At 54.4% G+C, this 12,864-nt stretch overlaps 1 protein-coding gene across 3 annotated transcripts in view; it reads left to right on the top strand.

Moving 5' to 3' along the window:
• Positions 1 to 3,869: 3,869 nt before the first annotated feature.
• ADCY7 (adenylate cyclase 7) overlaps positions 3,870 to 12,864 on the top strand; it is a 54,162-nt gene continuing 45,167 nt past the window's right edge. The window contains exon 1 of one of the 3 annotated variants that reach the window (XM_059153380.1): positions 3,870 to 4,093. The gene's annotated coding sequence lies outside the window, so the exon portion shown is untranslated. Of the gene's footprint in view, positions 4,108 to 12,524; positions 12,616 to 12,864 lie in introns of those variants that run through there. The other 2 variants (XM_059153379.1, XM_059153382.1) reach the window with 2 other exon arrangements.

Genomic DNA, 12,864 nt, shown 5'->3' with positions numbered 1-12,864 from the left:
GAGAGAATCTCAAGCAGATCCCGAGCTGAGCACAGAGCCCGACGTGGGGCTCGAACTTATGGCCCCGAGATCATGACCTGAGCCAAAACCAAGAGCCAGATGCCCAACTGACTGAACCACCCAGGCACCCCGATCTGGCTAGTTTTGTTTTGTTTCTCCTTCCTTTTTCTTTTTTTCTTTTCTTCCCTTTCTTTTTTTCCTTCATCCTTTCTTTCTAAGAGTTTATTTATTGGAGAGAGTGAGAGAGCACAAACAGAGAGAGCTGCAGAGGGAGAGGGAGAAGCAGGCTCCTCACTGAGCAGGGAGCCCGATGCAGGTCTCCATTCCAGGACCCTGGGATCATGAACCGAGCTGAAGGTAGACGCTTAACAACTGAGCCACCCAGGCGCCCCTGGCTAGTTTTCTAATGTAAAATTGGATTGTCAGAGAGAAAGGTATAGAAGGAGTACATCTCCAGTCTTGAGACTCAGTTATCTCAGGGAGTGGAATGAAGGAGAAGATTTCCAATTCTTTTTTTTTTTTTTTTTTAAGATTTTATTTATTTATTTGACAGACAGAGATCACAAGTAGGCAGAGAGGCAGGCAGAGAGAGAGGAAGGGAAGCAGGCTCCCCACTTAGCAGAGAGCCCGACGCAGGCCTCGATCCCAGGACCCTGAGATCATGACCTGAGCCAAAGGCAGTGGCTTAACCCACTGAGCCACCCAATTCTTATCTTTGGATTGTTTCACTGTCTACGGTGAAGTTCATAATCCCCTTCTAAAAAACCGTTAGCAGGCGCCTGGTTGGCTCAGTCATTAAGTGTCTGCCTTTGACTCAGGTCATGATCCCAGGGTCTTGGGATTGAGCCCCGCATCGGGCTCCCCGCTTGGTGGGAAGCCGGTTTCTCCCTCTCCCCCTCCTCTGCTTGTGTTCCCTCTCTCGCTGTTTCTCTCTGTCAAAGAAATAAAATCTTTTTTTTTGTTGTTGAAGATTTTATTTATTTATTTGAGAGAAAGAGAATGAGTGAACATGGGAGGGGGAAGGTCAGAAGGAGCAGCAGACCCCCTACTGAGCAGGGAGCCTGATATGGGACTCGACCCCAGGACTCCAGGATCATGACCTAAGCTGAAGGCAGTCGCTCAACCAACTGAGCCACCCAGGTGCCCCAAATAAATAAAATCTTTTAAAAAAACCCAACCAACCAAACAAAAAACATTAGCTGCCTAAGTCCACAGGTCCTCACTGAGCATCTGTCTGTGATAAGCACTACTGATGGGAACTCCCTTCTTTGGGGTCAGCAACAGGGACCATCTGGCTGGGAAAGCCCATACAGCTCCACGTGGTGATGAGTGAGAAGTTGAACCAGGGCTGAAAGGATAAGCACTAATCTTGGGAAATTTGCTGCTGTCCCGCTTGGCTGTTGCCTGGTAAAGAGAAGGGCTGGATTTGCCGAAATAAGTGAGTCACAGCTTCTGTTCTAGTGATTTATTTTAGTTTTTTAAATCTTCTGTCTGCACAAGCGCAACAAGGCCCCTGAACTGTGGCCTGCCACCGAAAATCATTCGAGCAACAAATGGTGATGGTTCTCTAATGGCCGAAGCTGGCCCACCTATGGTGGACGCTGCCCCCGGGGCAGTTAATGAGGGCAAATGTGCTCTGGAGTTTTCCAACACAGTGGAAAATTAAAATCACAAAGACACTAGATGTAGGCATTTGGAGATACCCCCCTCACCTGGATAGAGATATTAAATTTTTTTTTTAAGATTTTATTTATTTGACACAGAGAGATCACAAGTAGGCAGATAGGCAGGCAGAGAGGGGGAAGTAGGCTCCTGGTTCTGGCTTTGATCCCAGGACCCTGAGATCATGATCATGAAGACAGAGGCTTAATCCACTGAGCCACCGAGGCACCCCAGAGACATTAAACTTTTAACTGCATCCCTGCAGTGTGGATTTGATTTCCCCAGGCAGACTTCTCCGCTCCAAAATCCCTAAAAAAAATTTTTTTTTGCAAGTTTCATTTTCAAATGCAAAGATCTTTAACCTTAATAGCTTTTTTTTTTTTTTTTCTCTTACTGTTGTTCTAGTGCGGTGTGACGGGGCGCTGGACCATTTTTTCTCAAATGGTAGCCAATTCGTCCAACACTTAGAACCTGAAGAAATCATTCCATCTCCTTTCTGATCTGAAGTGCCATCTTTGTCACTAAATAAACACACCTGGCTTTTTTTAACAATGCATATTTGCAGACCCCCTCCCAAGGATCAGAATCTTTGGGAGTGGGACTCTAACCATGTTTGGAAATCAGTGCCTTAGAGCCTTGCACAGGCCAGCCTCACTGGCACCCCTGGAGAGCGTGATGGAAGTTAAAATTCTGGGTAGCCACTGCAGACCTGCTGAATCAGACTCCAAGTGGGGCCCAGAAGGGTGTGTTCCCACTGGGCCTCTGGGCTGCAGTCTGCGAGTCACTCACTGCATGCAAGGGGGCCGTTGTGAGCTAGCTGGCCACGGCACAGATGTGGAGCTGTCTTGGCAATTAGTGGTAAGTTAATGGTTCGCACTGATGCAAGCATTGCGTTGCACTCACTTTCCCCAGCTCCGTTTTCCTGTCTGCTGTCAGGAGAGCTGGTCAAAGAATTACAAGAAGATGATACACACACCGCAGGGTGGGAAGTCACAGCACGTCGCCCTACCTCCCCCGCAACACACTGCAAAGGGGCTGAGGGCTCCCAGCACTGTGCGTGGAGGCAGAAGAGAGAGGCCTGAGCGTGAGCCGCAGCAGGTCAAGCCCATGCCCAGGGCTCACCCCTCACTCTCTTCAGGCTTGACCTTGGCAGCCAGGACACCCCAGCCTGGAGCTGAGATGCTCACTGGTCTTGAGGTCTGCGGGCAGACTCACTTCCTGGGTTCTGCTCAGGGGCGGAGCCGCAGGGTGGGCGGGGCGAGGCGCAGAATCCGGCTGATGAGGATTAGGTGTGCCCACTACCTTGCCTCCTGCTGGGGTTCCCCTTTCCTGTCCCGGGAAGTCCCAGGCACTCCAATCTTCCCCGTGAGCCCTCGGGATGCAAAGCGGTGACCTCACCAGGGTAGTGGCCCAGCTCTGGCCCACAGAGCAAGGTGCCACCGTCTGGATGCCCCAGGCGGTGGAACTGGATTTAGGGCATCAGGGCGGGCTGGCTGCACAAAAGGGTTAGGAGTCTCAGCTGGGACCTCCCTCCCGCCTGCCATCTGGGACGGAAATCAGATTTTCACTTTCCATCTGATTCCTCAGCATACGTCCAAAGTGGGTGTTCCCTGGGCTGGGTTCTAGGCCTACTGCAAGGTCAAGGCGAAAGACCCAGACCCTGTGTGTCTCTTGGTTGAAGGTAAACAAATTTACCTGGCTCTGGGATTCCACCACAGGGCTCCAGGGAGACTAGAGTTCCCCCAAGCTGCTTGTCACTGGATCACCGGTGCACTTGTTACACCGCACGTTCTCAGGAATCTTGCCTGCAGAATTCACGCTAGGGACTCGGAGGTTGGGGTCTGAGAAATGGGCCCAACAGCTGCCCACGTGACCCCTCTGAGCAAAGCCATTATTCCATCAGGGGTGTAAGCGCAGCTGGGACAAGTGGACTCATGAAGGTCTTAGTTAAACGCTCGGCTGGTCTTGATTACCCCTTCCGTCGCTTCCTTTGTCCCTCCCAGCTGTGACTCAGGAGCGTGCTTTCTTGCTCACCCAGCCTGGGTGCCTCGGAAACACGGCAGATGTTTTTGCTGCCAACACTGGGGCCCCACCCAGGGCTGTAGGCAGCAGTGAGTGGGGTCACGATAGGGTTAGACACCCACTTTCTGAGAATACCTACTTTCTTAGGCCGGCTCTGTCTTCCTGGCGACCGCGCTCGCGGGCCGCTCCCATCTCCGGACGCCCCGGGGGCGGGGGTGGTGGTCAAGGCTCGGGAGAGACGGAAAGTTTCCACCGAGGCCTCCTTCATCTCGGCAGGAGCGCGTTAGCCCCACGTCTATAGTTCCTTCTAGAAAGGGGCGTTCCTGGAAGGAGGGTGGTGGGAGCTGGAGCAGAAACAGCTGAAAGAGTTTGCTAGAAAGTGTTTCCCTCTGGGCCGGAGCAGCACCTGGTGCGTCCACACACGTGCGTGACGCTGAGAACAAATACTTTGGTATCTGGGGGAAAGGTTTGGTCTCCAGCTCCCGGTTCTCAGGGGGCCCGGGGAGCGGGCGGTGGTCGTACTCGGCGCTGCCGGTGAAAACGGAGCGGGGGCGGCGGCCGGGGCGTCGGGCCCCCACCACGGCCAGCCTCGGGGCTCCCGGCTCGGGGCGCGGGCGGCCAGCGGGGGGCGCCTGCGGCCGCTCCACCGCCCCCGCCCGCACTGCCGGATCCAGCCCGCGGCCGGCGCGGCCACTCGGGCGGCGGAGGCGGCGGCGGCGGCGGCGGCGGCGGCGGCGGCGGCCCGGGCCCCGGAGCGGGGAGGCGCGGCGACCCCGAGTGGCAGCGCGCCGCCGTCCGCGCCCCCGGGGCCCCCGCGTCGTGGGGGGCGTCGCGCGGGGTGTCTGCGCGTCCTTGCAGCGCGCGGGCTGGGCCCCACCCAGGCGGAGACCCGGTGGGTGTGGGGCTGAGGCTGCGTCTGCCGGGTCGAGCCTCCGGGGAAAGGCGCCGAGGCGGGAAGCGGAGCCGCCGCCCCCTGCGTTCTCCTCCTCCTGCGGGGTTTGCGGGGGCTGGGGGGTCTTCTCAGATGCTCCCTCCCTGGGTCCTCTGCTCCCCTCCCGGGGCCGCGGGAGAGCCTCGCAGACAGAGTCTGGGCGCGGCCCCACTTTCCGGATGGCAAGACTGAGACCTGCGGGAGGGACGGCAGGACTGAGACCTGCGGGAGGGACACGGCTCTGTGCCTTTCCCCGGCTTCACCCCAGGCCGGTCACCTTCGGACCGATGCTGGCAAGCTCGCTGGCCTGTGATGGTCCCGAGGGCCTGGCTGGTTAGGTTTCCCAGACTTGACAAGGCCCGGGCTCCCGAGCGCTGGTAGAGTGTACTGAAAGTAACAATAATACCTCAAGGGGGAGAAGGCGCAATGAGGGCCAGACCAGGGATTGGGTTTGGAGGCAGTCCTACCACAGCCGGGGTTGAGCAGGGCCCCTTTCGAATTAAAGGAGGGGGGTTGGGCTAGAGAGCTAGGCAGTAGCCCTGACTTAGATACCCACTGGGGAAAACTGGAAACCTAAACCTTACATCTGAAGGGAATGGGTAAAGGTAGTCTGACCCTGGTTGGGGGAGAGATGCTGGAGTCTTCCTCAGTGGGGTCTGAAGGGTTCTATCTTGGGTCCCCCCCCTCAGAGGCCAAGAACTCCTGTTCTTTCTGAGTCCCAGAGTCAAAGCTGGAAATGAGAGTCTAGGATTGGAGTCTTTCACAGGAGGAGCCCAGTTGGCCTGGGTCTGGGGGTTGTGCCTGGAACAGCCAATGTGGCCCAGCCTCTATTGTGCTGAAGCGCCCTCAGAACTGGTCCAGAGTGAGGCTCCGCAGAGCTGTGAACCCACGACCATCAGGCCTGCTTGGTCTCAGGGCCCCTGGCTGAGGGGTTCCGGCGGTGGGGTGTGGGGGGAGTCTGGGGCTCTGTTATTCTGTCACTGCTTTGACAGGTGGGCAGCCGCCCTCATGGTAGCAGGGAGCTTGTGTGGTGGGGACTTGGGGTTGTGGGGGGTGGACCCCAGGCACAGTGAGGAGATTCCCCCAGGAATGGAGCTGCTCCAGGGGGATCAGAGGGGGCAGCTGCCTCCCCCAGCGCTCAGTGTTCAGGATCTTGACATGTGAGGTCCTCTTCCCTCAGCTCTTGGTGCTCTTGGGCCTATTGTGGTGGGGGTGGGGGGGAGGGGGCAGGGAGAGGAGGGAGCCCTCTGATTTCTGAGGCCAGAAGGCTCACAGAGCCCCAGCACCTTCCTTATATCATTTGATCTGTGAGTTAGGGCTGGAATGACCTGCCCCATCTACAGGTGGGAAAGCTGAGGTCTTCAAAGGTCTCTTAACAAGTTAGGCCTGGAGCTGGGACTAGGGCCTGGCCTCATGGTCTTCTCATCCTATTCTGGTATGGTTCTGATGAAGTCTATTTGAGTACATATCGGGAGCCTGACCCCACCCCAACAGGCGGAAGGGCTCTCAAGTGGACCCCTTAATTCCCTCCCCTCCACCAAGGGCACAACACATTGCCCACTCACCTCTCCCTTCCTTCTGCTCCTCCCTTTTCCCCAAGGATGCTCTGGGGCTTTGCTGCTGACCTCGGCGGCTTGGATCCTTTTCCTGTGTACCTGGGCACACAGGCATGCTGATGGGGAATAGTGGCTTTTGTTGACTCCGTGGCTGACTCCAGCAGGGGGAGTCTTGAGTGGCCTGCCTGGGCTGGAGGCAAAGAGATGGCGTGGCTTCCTGCCCTCCTGAGCCCCTTACTAGCCTACTGGGGAAACAGAGTTCACCTTGACCCCAAACACCTCCGTAGGGAGAACCTCACACAGCAGGCAGGCCAGTCCACACTCTGGACACTGGAGAAGGACAGACACGGAGAGGTCTTCATTGGTACATCTTTGGGGAAGTCTGGTGATTGATCATTTTCTTCTTTATTCATGCTTGCTGTATTTTCAAAGTTGTCTAAAAGCGAGAAAAGCAAAACTTTACTCCTTTCTCATTTGCTCCAGAAAACTTCTCAAGAGCAGTTCTGGTGCTCCTGAAGCTCGGACCCTGGTTTGCAGCTCTGGTCTGGGGACAGATGTAAACTTCTGAATTTAATAAAGTGTCCAAGGGGAAAGTCTCAGGTTTCTGAAATAGTTCAGAGCAGATGAGTCTTGAAACAAACAGAACAGCCTGGAACTCATGCAGAAGTCAACATCCTAATTGGTCTGTTGTGGACCTTCCTGTTGGCGGTGTTGCCTCTCCGGCTGTGAGTCCAAGGGGAGCCATGGCTCATGTCCAGCTGCTGGAGAGCCATCTGATGGGGGCCGGCAGGCAGGTGACGGGGGCTGGGGTGACAGCAGCCTCCAGCCCCGAGCCACACCTGTTTGGGAACCGAAGAGAATGGCTTCCTAAGCTGATGCCTGGCCTGGGTTAGAATTGGGGAGAAGGATTCCTGGCCCAGAAAGCAACTGATGATTCCACATCCGGGAGGGTCCGCACTGAAGAAGCCAAGTGCGTGGGATCAGCCCACAGACTTCTCTCTGAGTAGCACAGGCTACATGGCCCATCACATCCTGCGTCTTTTCTGCTCCCTGCACGGAGACCTCCTCTCCTACCTCCCGGCCCTTGCACCTGCTGTTCCTTCTTCCTGTAAACCCTTCCCCCCTGTGCAATGCCATCACGTCTCTTAGGAAATGCTCCGCACCCCCCTCTTGGACAGCTGACCTCAGGGGTCACACTCAGTGCTGGTGGACTGTGGGTCAGGGACCTGGCCTGGGGACCCTTTTGACCTCAGGCTTTGGTTCTGGGGCCTTTGCCTTCCTCTGCCTTTTGGACATGGACATTTGAGCCTGAATTGTCACTTTGAGAGGGGAAAAAAGGAAGGCAGGAACCATGGCTCCCTCCTACCCTCAGCCATCCATGGCCCTCTCTGTCTCCCAGCTTATTATAAGAGGGGCTAAATGGAGCCCCACAGACTGGGGTGGTGGGCATTGGGCCAGGGCCATTGCCAGGTGTACGGAGCTGGCAGCAGGAGGCCACTCCTTTGGTTAATAACCACCTGCTGAGTGAGGTGGCTGGGAGCAGTCCTGCTATTGGCAGAGGGAACCACTGTTTCCAGCTATTAACAACAAAGGCTATTATTTGCAAGTTCTTGGCCTGGCAGACAAGAACATGGCCTCTGGAGGGGACCCCGTGGGCTTGAGTCTCAGCTCCCTATTTCCTAGGCAAGTGCTTCAACCTCTCTGGGCTTGTTTCTCATCTATGAAGTGGTGACAGAATACTTATCTCAAAGGCCAAGGCACAGTTCCAGATCAAAGCTCACCAAGGGGACAGGACAACCAAACTCAGTATGTGAACCCAGGATGGAAAAAAAAAAAAAAAAAAAAAAACATGGTGTAAGGGACTTTACTGGGACAGCTGATGAAACATGAACTGTAAAGTGTTGTATCCATGTTAAATGATTTGATAGCTATAGGGTCTGTGTTTTTAGGAAACATGCATGGACGTTTTTAGGGGTAGAGGGGCACAGGGTAAGCAGTCTGCTTTCAAGTACTGGAAAGAGACACGTATATAGATCTTAAAATGAGACAAAACAGCATAAGTAGATCTGCATAAAAAGTATAGGGGAGTTCTTTGTGCTTTTCTTGTAATCTTTCTGGAAGTTTGAAGTTATTTCAAAATACAAAGTTAAAAAGAATGCCTCATGGTTGGGATGAAATGACATTAATTCACATTACTTAGAATGGTGCCTGGCATTCACTATTCACCGTTGCTTTTTATCACCATTCGTCTGGGCAGAGTGTAGCTTACTGTCACAGGAACCTGTGTTATTTTTTCCACTTCTAAAGGACGCACTCGAAGTCGAGAGAGGTTAAGTGGTCTGCTCTGGGTCCCGCAGCAGTAGGTCCGGAGCACTGACAGAACGGCTTACAGTCTATTTCAGATTCATTGCCAGAATCTGAAACTATGAGATTCTACACAAAAACCCAGATTTCCAGGGGCGCCTGGGTGGCTCAGTGGGTTAAGCCGCTGCCTTCGGCTCAGGTCATGATCTCAGGTCCTGGGATCGAGTCCCACATCAGGCTCTCTGCTCGGCAGGGAGCCTGCTTCCTCCTCTCTCTGCCTGCCTCTCTGCCTACTTGTGATCTGTCTGTCAAATAAATAAATAAAATCTTTAAAAAAAAACAAACAACCCAGATTTCCAGCTACATGCCCTGTCCTACCCCAGTCCTCCCTCGGTCCCATCCCCAGCACGAAGCAGGGCGCCTGGCTCTTGCAAAGGGAAGCAGAAGGGCTGACCCACCCCCTAACTGGACTGTTGGCGGAGCCTGGGCTGCCGTCTTCATCAGGCTTTGGTGTCTGCTGGTCGGAGTCAATTATCCCCTCTGAGCCTCTGGGTCTTCCTCTGTCAAATGGGGTTATACCACCTTCCTGGAGGACGATCCCAAGGACTCAAGGACCCAGCATGTTACTCTCAAGCAGGGTAGACTTCTTCGTGTGTGGCCGTGAGGACTGTTCATCCCAGTTTCTGGCCTCCTATGCCCCTGGGTCCCCACCGGCCTGGGTGTGGGGTCAGGAGGTGCTTGAGAAGGGAAAGGAAGAAGCAAAGGCTGGGTAAGGCTGGGCAGGCACTTTTTCCTTGACTTTGTAGGTGTGCCCTACGGGCCCCATCTCACAGAAGAGGGAACAGGCTCCGCAGGGATGGCGGGAGGAGTGCCCTTGGTGGGTTTCCCCAACAGATGGGGAAACTGAGGCTCAGAGGAGCGACGTGAACCTCAGAGGCCCCACAGCCATGCTGCTTCTGCTTCCTAGGCCAAGGCTCTCATTCTGTTCCCAGGAGGACAAAGCTCATTTCTTCCTTTTAAATGGCTTGAATTTTTTATGTTAATTACAGAAATAATTCACATTTATTATTGAAAAATCGGAAAACTCCAGCAATAAAGTGAGGACAAAAACCAGAATCTGTACTCTTCCAAGTAATCCATTAACATACGGGTGTATATCCTTCTAGAGGGCTTTTTTTTTTTTTTTTTTTTTAAAGTACAAGAAAACAAACTGCGCCCAAGTGTCTTTCTTGTCCTCTAAGGACAATTCAGCCAGCCCCACGTGCCCCCCCCCCCCACGCTCTGTGAGTGCATTCAGCGGTGATCCTAGCCACATCAGGCTGGCCTGGCGTCTGGTGCTCTGGCAGCCCTGGTGGATTTCTTGGTCCCCTATAGCTGGACACATAGGTTGTTTCCGATATTTTTGTGGTTGGAGCATTCCTCTGAAGAGCCGGCAGCGAAGGGTTTGCACACGCTGGGGATTCTTTGTGTCGGTAAATTAGGAAGGGTGCACCCCTTCCGCCCCACCCCTGCAGACGCAGGTTTGCGGTATAGGCTGCGTCTGGGGGCGTGGAGGGTGCTCGCCTCCCAGGAAACTGCTTTGCGGTCAGCAGATGAGACAGGGAGGGGCTCCCTGGAGGGATTTGCCAGAAGAGGGTATCATTGTTGCGCCCTGGCTGGTTCTGGAAGCCTTTAAGCTCCTGTGGGGGTGGCGGGTGGAGGTTGAGGCCAAGGAGGAGGAGCGCCTCTGCCCTGTGAGGGGGTGACGGTGGAGCCTGGGACCCTGTGGCACCCCTGCCCCGGGCTTCATGCATGGGGGGCCGCTGCTGTTCGGTTGGGTGCTCATCCCTTGTGGCCTGGGGTCTGGGCCGGGAGCAGGATCGAGTCCGGTTTTGCGGTTTTTGTTGGTAGGTTCTGGCTCTGAGACCCCAGGTGAGTGGCCTTCTCTCCCAGAGCGGCACCTTTCTCATCCGTGGGAAGGGGCTTGCCACAACCCCTCACTGCTGGGACTCGAGCAAGACAAGGCCGTAGAGTTCTTCCCAGGATCGGGTCTCAGCTTCACTAGGGAAGGATTACATGGGTACAGGGAAAGACAGAGGAGTGGGGACAGCCGCTGCATACCCATCCCTTAGCGGCCACCCCGGGGAGGGGGTCCTCCCTCCTCCCCCATGCTTTCCCCTCCAGACCTATTGCTTCCTCTAGACAGATTGTGGTATATATTACTGCAAGGTAAGGACTAGCCGCCCCAGGATTATTACCACACCTGAAGTCTAGCAGTGTTCAGACTGTAGCTATCCATTCAGAGTTCAAATATCTAATTGATCTATACACATCAAATATGTATTTATTTTAGTTTTTTTTTTTAAAATATGGTCCTTATTAGGTCTATATAATGAGACTGTATGACAGAATTGATAATCATCCCTTCTCCTAGTGTCATGGGTTTTTTTTTTTTAAGATTTTATTTTTTTGAAAGAGAGAGAAAGCACAAGTCGGGGAATGGCAGTGGGAGAGGCAGAAGCAGGCTCCCCATTGAGCAGGGAGCCTAAAGTTGCCGGACTCAATCCCTGGACCCTGGGATCATGACCTGAGCTGAAGGCAGACACCTAACCAACCGGGCCACCCACATGCCCCATTTTGGAGGTTTTTGAAGCCAGATCCCTTTTCCTACAGTCAAGCCTCCTATCATGTGTAACACATTCCTTACCCCTGTGAACCTGGAGGCTTGATCTCATTCAGTGTCGTTTGCAGGAGAGCGTCTCGCTGGAGACGGAGACAGGCTACTCCTGGGAAGCTGGCATCGTCTGCTTGCACCTCGCATGTGATGCCCGTGGCCACGGATGTTCAGTGGCTTTAACGTAGAAGCATTTTTAATAACAAACCCTTCCATTTTCACCTGGTTACAGGTGGTGCTGAGTTTGGCTCTGGGGGAAGAACTTCATATCAGGACATTGTTCTTTCTGATTCTTGACTTTTTCTTCATGGTAGTTTTACCTGGTATCTCTTAATAACACAGGTGGTTAATTTTTTTTTTTTTTTAGAGAAAATTGGAAAATAGTCATAAATAAGATAGGTATGGAAAGACTGTTAGATTCTACCAACTTAGTGGTAACTCCTAAGATTTGAGTACATCCTTCTAGATTCTTTTTTTTTTTTTTTTAAAGATTTATTTACTTAGTTAGTAGAGGTGGGTTGGTGGGGGGAGAGAGAGCGCGCGAGCAGGGGAGCGAAAGAGGGAAAGGGAGAGGCAGACTCCCTGCTGAGTGCAGAGCCCAACACAGGGCTGGATCCCAGGACCCTGAGCAGAAGGTAGATGCCTAACTGACTGAGCCACCCAGGCGCCCCTAGATTTTCACACATCTGTGACACGATTAAATGAACACGCAGGTCTGTGGCTGCCATTTTCACAGTGTGGCATCTCGGTGGTGACCCCCTTCCTAGGATCTGTGGGGCAGAGCATGGCCTTCCTCGCCACCCCTCAGCCCTTCCCACCGCAGCTGGGTGTGGGGAAGGACAGACGGCTGCTGTGCAGCCCAGCTGCCAAGTTTTTCAAAGGAAATGAGGACTTTTGGTTGGCAGGGCGAGAGCTTTCACATCTGTTCTTTTAGGATTCTGTGCTGTTACTCAACACCCTGTGACCCTGGCTGCCCCCTTCCTCCTCCAAAGCCCTCCATCTCCCAGGCCTAGCGGAGGCTGGGGCCATCAGGGTCCTGGGAGCCAGCCCCCTGCCCTCCGGTGGACAGCGCCCCCTACGTGATGCTGGGCTGCCCCTCTCTCCTTGTTCTCTCTCCTTGTTCTGGCGCTGGACCCGCGACAGGCAGCGGATTTCTGCAGGGGAGGGGCAGGGTTGAGAGGAGCTGAGTTTAATAGCTAAGATGCTGTTTACTTAGCCCATGTGTTTATTTGGAGTGGCTTTGAGGCTCGCCCCAAGCCGCCCCTTAGGACCACCACTGATTAGGAGTTAGGCCCTCATTCCATCCTGTCACTTGTGACCTGTCGCCTGACCTCAGCCAGCCCCTTCTCCTCTGCAATCCCAGTTTTCTGACTGGAGGGAAGGAGGGAGCCAGAGGGTGTCCATGTGTTCCCAGTCTGGGAAAGAAAGGGATCCTGGCCCATCCCTGAGCCCACAGCCAGGAAGAGATGAAGGCAGAGGGGCCGGAGGTGAGTGGATGCTTTGGAATGTGCCCCCCCCACCCCTGGGGCCCTGTGTGAAAAATCAGTCTGGGAGGAAGGTGAGTGACGGGGCCACCAGGCTGTGTCTGCCGCACGAGGCCCCCCTCCATGAGGAATCTCACTCCAGCCCTCCTGGCCATGAGCCTGGAAGAGCTGGGGGCAGTGGACCAGACGCCTGTGCTAAGCCAGCTGTTTGTCCTCCCCGACGGGTGGGCGAGTTGGGGGGGGTACGCATGC

Source organism: Mustela lutreola, chromosome 16, assembly GCF_030435805.1.
Source record: "Mustela lutreola isolate mMusLut2 chromosome 16, mMusLut2.pri, whole genome shotgun sequence".
Taxonomy (NCBI): domain Eukaryota; kingdom Metazoa; phylum Chordata; class Mammalia; order Carnivora; family Mustelidae; genus Mustela; species Mustela lutreola.
Note: the sequence above shows the minus strand (reverse complement) of the source record. Positions and strands in the feature narration are given on the sequence as shown.